Source organism: Eleginops maclovinus, chromosome 1 (assembly GCF_036324505.1).
Source record: "Eleginops maclovinus isolate JMC-PN-2008 ecotype Puerto Natales chromosome 1, JC_Emac_rtc_rv5, whole genome shotgun sequence".
In the NCBI taxonomy this organism is placed as follows: domain Eukaryota; kingdom Metazoa; phylum Chordata; class Actinopteri; order Perciformes; family Eleginopidae; genus Eleginops; species Eleginops maclovinus.
In genome coordinates, this window is record NC_086349.1 from 6935625 (window position 1) to 6941776 (window position 6152).

The 6152-nt window shown below is 39.1% G+C and overlaps 1 protein-coding gene across 2 annotated transcripts in view; it reads right to left on the bottom strand.

Moving 5' to 3' along the window:
* Positions 1-3374, bottom strand: part of calcrl2 (calcitonin receptor-like 2) — a 30399-nt gene extending 27025 nt beyond the window's left edge. The window contains exon 1 of one of the 2 annotated variants that reach the window (XM_063881868.1): positions 3234-3374. The gene's annotated coding sequence lies outside the window, so the exon portion shown is untranslated. The remainder of the gene's footprint in view (positions 1-3233) is intronic. The other variant, XM_063881860.1, reaches the window with a different exon arrangement.
* Positions 3375-6152: the final 2778 nt, after the last annotated feature.

The following is a 6152-nucleotide window of genomic DNA, read 5'->3' on the forward strand; positions in this document are numbered from 1 at the left end:
GTCTTTTTGTCGTTTTTTTGTTCCTATTGGGCTATAAGAGCAGCGCAGGCCATTCACAGCACAGAAAAGAAACATTGCTCTTACACTTGATCGTAGAAACACGATATGATCACATCTCTGTAACTTTCCAACAAACGCAGGCTCTCCCACCAGACAGCTGACTGACCCCTAGGTTAAAATGAGAGAGGATATCAGCACTGTTATAACCCCCCTAACTATCAATCAGTGTGGGAGGCAGCACACCCTGACACAGTTCTCAGATATGGTCATCCTGACACCAGTCTCATCACCAAAGCATCTACTCTCATTCTTTTTTTATCCTCACTTAATATCACTGAGGTCTTTCCTTTTTCCCCGAGAACACAAAGAAACCCTCTCATTTCCTTTTTTAGGAGGCCTTATTATGCTTTTTGGAGGTTTCCCTTTCCTGTAGTGTGTTATGTTTTGTGCATGTAAATGGTCTGCAGAGGCTGATATCCGAAAGTTCACGTTCCTGCCAGAAACACCTCGATTGGACTCCTTTGTTTACTTACGTACAGACGTACGTAAATACTCGCATTTGTATTGATTGGCGCTCCAACACATTGTAATGATAGGCTAAGCGGCAGGACATCTCTTAGTTGTGGAACAACCACAATAGAGGCCAGCTTACCAATCAGAGCAGACTGGGCTCTGGTTTCACACAGAGGGTGAAAGAAGGTGCTGCAGCACAGACAGTATGAGAAAAAAAAAAAACCTTGTTGACTACTAAAGCAAGTAAACGTATCAGAGTAGAAGCACAAAATAAAATATAAACCTGAAAATTAGAATAATAGGGTCCCTTTAATCAACGACATGTTTCTTGTAGTTAAAAAGGTCCCATACATGAGCTACAAGCAAGACTTTTTACTAGCTTTATAGCAAGAGTAAGTAGTTCAAAAATACTCAAGCATGTGTTGAGTCCTATCAATTCCCATGGTGCACAGGGATAGGAAATATTTGCTCTCCAACCACAACCTCTGCGAGTATTATTATGCAACCCTGCCGTGTCAGTTATCTTCCCCCGAGCCTGAAATAAGCACATGTTTTTTCAGGGAACCAAAAGGGGGGGAGGGGTATGTGTGTGCTTGTGTGTGTGTGTGTGTGTGTGTGTGTGTGTGTGTGTGTGTGTGTGTGTGTGTGTTGTTGGCTTGTTTGTGTTATGAAATGGGGGGATAGCTGGGGAGCGAGTTGGGGGTTGGGACCAAAGTAGCTGCGTAAACGCTTATTAATACCCTGATAGCGGCCTGGCAAGAGCAGCCTGTTCTAGTCAAAAAGACACGCTGGTGGTGGTGGGTTGGGGGAAGTTTCCCACGGTCAGATTGTAGAGTGCGAGTTGTTCAAACATCAAGCAAGGAGCTGGTCTGAGATCCGTGTGGAGGGTGTGCGAATTACAACTTGGCACTTGTCATAGAGGGTATTCCTAAAGATACTCCAATTAAATAGAGCCAATTAGAGATAGGAACACACAAAGCTCACATGGAAATAGCCTCTGGTGGTGAAATAAAAGCTGCCTTGCAAGTTTTGCATTGGCATGTTCAAGGACAGGGTGGTATCAAAATAACATGTTACTCTATTAAAGACGTTGCAGTATACAGGTGTCAGGCACAGCAGGCAACATCAAGTGACTTCTGCTTACTCCAATGAGGCTGTGGGGTTTACTGGTGATTGCTAATTTGCATGTAAAAATAAATGAAAATCAGCCCGGGAGAAATGCAAATTCGGAGAGAATGCAACAAAGCACTAGTCAATGTATCCAACTTGCAGAAGGCAGGTTCAAAGTAGCTTTGTGTATCTAAGCCGCCATGTTGTTTTACTCTATGTTGGTGTTTTGGAAGTTGACTTCATGTTAAACAGAAAATCTATTTAGTAACCAGAACCCAGAGTTTTTGTTTAATTTGCACCATTCTGTTTATTAAATTGTTCCGTAAGTAAGACTTTTTTAGTCTGGTTTCATTTATTTATTAGTATGTAGGCCTACAGCGCCTCAGGTTACACAAAAGATCTACAGAGGACGACTAGGGTCACATTAAGTCCCTAGTCAGACATCTGAGGAAAATAATCTAAATTCTGAAACTAATGTGAAAAGCTTTTTTAAATTTCATTAAAAAACGAATTTCAGGTCTGACTATGTTCTCGATATTATGGCTTTACCTCTATAATTTAGATTTTAATACAAATTTTGGGGGATTTTATCTCACATTTCAGAATTTTCTCTCCGATTTCAGCAGTAATTCCCACAAATGTAACTTCACTCTGTTTTAATCTCTGACTCTCAGAATTTTGACTTGATTCTCTCTTGATTCTCAATTTGACTTTGAAGTCACAACCCAAATACATTTCACAAGTGGCCCGTTTTTGTGAAGCTCAGACAATACTTCTAAAGCTGCTGACTATACTGTAGCTTAATTGGGTCTCAGCTCTCTGCTAATGAGAGGATACACTCCGGCTTCCAGTTAATGGCCAAATCACTGCAATATTGCCCATCTTTAATGTCATGCAATTAACTTTTACCTCTGTATTGTGACCCACTGTATATGCTTCCTTGTATTGACCAAGGACTCATCCGCCATCTGTTGTGTTTCATATTTGTGGAGATAATCACACTGGCTGTCTATTCAACTCTATTCTATTTCTATTTATATGGTACTTAGAATTGCAACTGTAGAAGCAGGCAACAAGCCAACTCAGGGTGTGACCTTCCCTCAACCTGCATTCATCTTCAATGATACACTTTACGACCCTGTTCAGAAAAACACAGAATACTATAACAACCTTTGCTGCTTCTATGTCAGTCAGTGGCTATTTCACAGATTACTATAAACACATATACTGCCTCTATGTCAGTCAATGGCTATTTTATCAATATCAATTGTGAAATATACACCACACTATTCCTATCAGAACTTGCATTATTTCCATTGTTCTCAATTATGACTTTATAGAGTAATTGCACTTTGTACTTCATTCCCAAACAAATGTCAGTTTCTTGGGAGATAAAAGTTAAGTGTTCATTTTTTATAAGTTTCATTTTTATAAAGATTTTTGAAATAGCCGTAGTTCTTCTTCACGAGGGTAAATCACCAGATCCTGACTTGCATGGACACATTACACGCGACCACATTGAAGTGACGCCTCATAAAACCAGTGCAATTAGTGACGCTGCTGCTCCAAGTGTGTGGCTTCTTAGTAAAAAGCAAATACTTGACGCTTACCTGTTGTGTGAGGGAGCTGTCAAACTGTATTTTCTTCCAAATATTCCGATGTTCGCATGATCCGTGCAGAGAGGGGTCTCATGCTGCCCTTCTGACAACACTGACAAACCCCGACCACTGAGCCACAGGCGTCAAACTTGGTGTAGTAGGAAAGATATAGTTCCTGTTTGCACTTTCAAAATAAAACAATTACCGGGAAAGACAATTATAGAAGCAAAGCAGCGTTGGAAATAAAGGGACACAAAGTACATAAATTAGACACATAAAACACAATCAAGGTGCCAGAAAACATGCATGTTTCATATTTTATATTTGATCATATTCGGACTAAATTGCTCAAAATTGCTTTGAGAAAGAAAATATTGTTTCTTACCGTGAACAAAGACAATATTTACGCACAACTTTACTGATAAATTCAACAAGCACTGAACTTAATAACATATTTATTTAGATTTAAGAGCACGGTTAAGAGTTCAAAGCTTAATGAGATAAATATGTTCTATTTAACATGAACACTGATATCAGCATGAATTGGATTCATGTTGAAATGTTTAGGGAAACAAGAAACACAATTGGTTGTAAAATAAAAAGGTCATTTTCAAATAGATAAATCAATGGACAATGCCTTATAAAGCTACTGTGTTTTATTTTACATCTTTCCCCAGTGACAAATATAGCCTTTTATTTTGATGGTAAAGCATACATTCCGGTATCACTCTGATTCTGTCTGTGGGTCTCACATAGCAAAAAGGCTTTGATTATAATAATTTAAAGGCTGCTGTTTATCATTTTGTTACGTTAGGTAAGTGTTTGTTTAAAAACCAGCGAGTACAGACATATAAAAGAAGACATATGGTATGTGCTGAACATATTTTATTCAACTCCCCTACTATCCCAGTCAAGACAATTACTTTGTCTAACCCATACAGTAAAAACATCAATAATAATAATAATAAAATAATGAATAGAGTCCCTATAAAAAAGAACAATTTCTTCCCGAGTGCAATTTCAGCAAAAGTCTGATGTTTTCAATTGATTGTAATTTAATGAGATATTATATTGGTTATAAAACACGGGGGATATGCTTTATAATTCAGTTATTTAGAAAGCTTTCAATGTCCTTATTAAAGATACACTTTGATTTGATTAAATGATGGTCTGTGTCTGCAACAAAGTCATTTTGCTGGAAAGTACAACAATGCCATCTGCTGTTTTCCGTTGGTGATAGTTTTACTGCAGTGTCTAAAAAACAGTCAAATCAACATTAAAAGCAGGAGAAAATATTAGGAATAAGAAATGCCTTTAACATTAGGTAAAACCAAGAATAAAACGAATCTGATATCCCTAAATGATACTACAGGTTTATCTTAGTTAATGATGCCTTTATGTGCTGCTGGGAAATGTTTTACCATAAGGTTGCTGAATCAGCTAACAAACATGTATCTCAACAAGAAATAGGGCATTTGTTATTTTTTGTTTATCTTACCTAAATTGACAAGAATGTATTTGTTGAACTTGAAGGATGGCCTGTGTGTCTATCAAAGGTACATATAAACAAGAATGCATGACAGCAGTAGGCCTACACATAAAAGATGTTGCTGCTGCACTTGCATTTATTCGTTTATGTAACTCCTAGAGGTCTTAACATGGAGTGGGAAATCAGTCAGGTAATGCAAAAAATATATTTTGGCATTAATATTTAAAATGTGTACAATTTTGATCAGCAACATTTAATTCTATATAAATCCTGCCCTGGTGGAGAACTTCGTAGGCTGGTGTGACAACAATCATCTCCAGCTCAACATCAGCAAGACTACGGAGCTGGTGGTGGACTTCAGGCGGAGCACGAAGAGGTCTCTAACCCCATCCCAATCAGAGGGGAGGAGGTGGAGGTGGTGAACAGCTACAAGTTCCTGGGAGTGCACTTGAACAATAAACTGGACTGGAGTGACAACACTGATGCTCTCTTCACGAAGGGACAGAGCAAGCTGTTCTTCCTGAGGAGGCTCAGGTCCTTCAACATGTGAGGCTGCTGCAGACGTTCTACCAGTCTGTAGTGACCAGTGTGCTCTTCTTTGCCGTGGTGTGCTGGGTTGGAAACACCAACAAACGGGATGCTGACAGGCTGAACAAGCTCGTTAGGAAGGCTAGCTCTGTTGTTGGAGTTAAACTGGACAATCTGGAGCAGGTGGCTGAGGGGAGGACGAAGAGGAAACTGGACAGTATCCTGGATAACCCCTCCCACCCCCTCCATGTAGTGAAGATGAGGAGTACGTTCAGCCACAGACTCATCCCACCTCGGCACAGCACTAAGCTCCTGGGAAACTCCTTTGTGCCTGTAGCCATCAGGCTGCACAACAAGGGGTTAACCATATAACTCACTGACAATAACCCGGACTGCACATCAAGCCTGCACTTTTGCACAATAACTTTGAATGTACTTTTCTTCTGCACACGTGTATATTTTTAACAATATGCACTCCAAATGTATATATCCCCACATCACTTATTATTCTCTCTTCTAACAGTTTGTTTTAAAACCGTTACGTGTTTCATACCCCTGTGTGAATCTGTACTGTTTTTCCTCTTCTCTGTTGCTGCATAAACGCTTGAATTTCCCCACGGGGATTGATAAAGGTACATCTTATCTTATCTTAAATCAAAACTGTACTTGTTCTTTTATTTATGTTTTAGCCTGCTTCAGAGCACAAATACTCAATGTAATACTGCCTATTATTCTCTTTCCATTGAAAAATTAAACGAAAAACTCTTCAATGAAACAGTTTGGGTTAAAAAACATTACATTTTTTCACACCTACAGTATTTCATGAAGTCACAACAAGGACCCTAAATGCATCAGTATGTTAACAGGCCCGTCATTGGTCTATCCTGCTCCAACTCTGGTCCAATCACATTCCA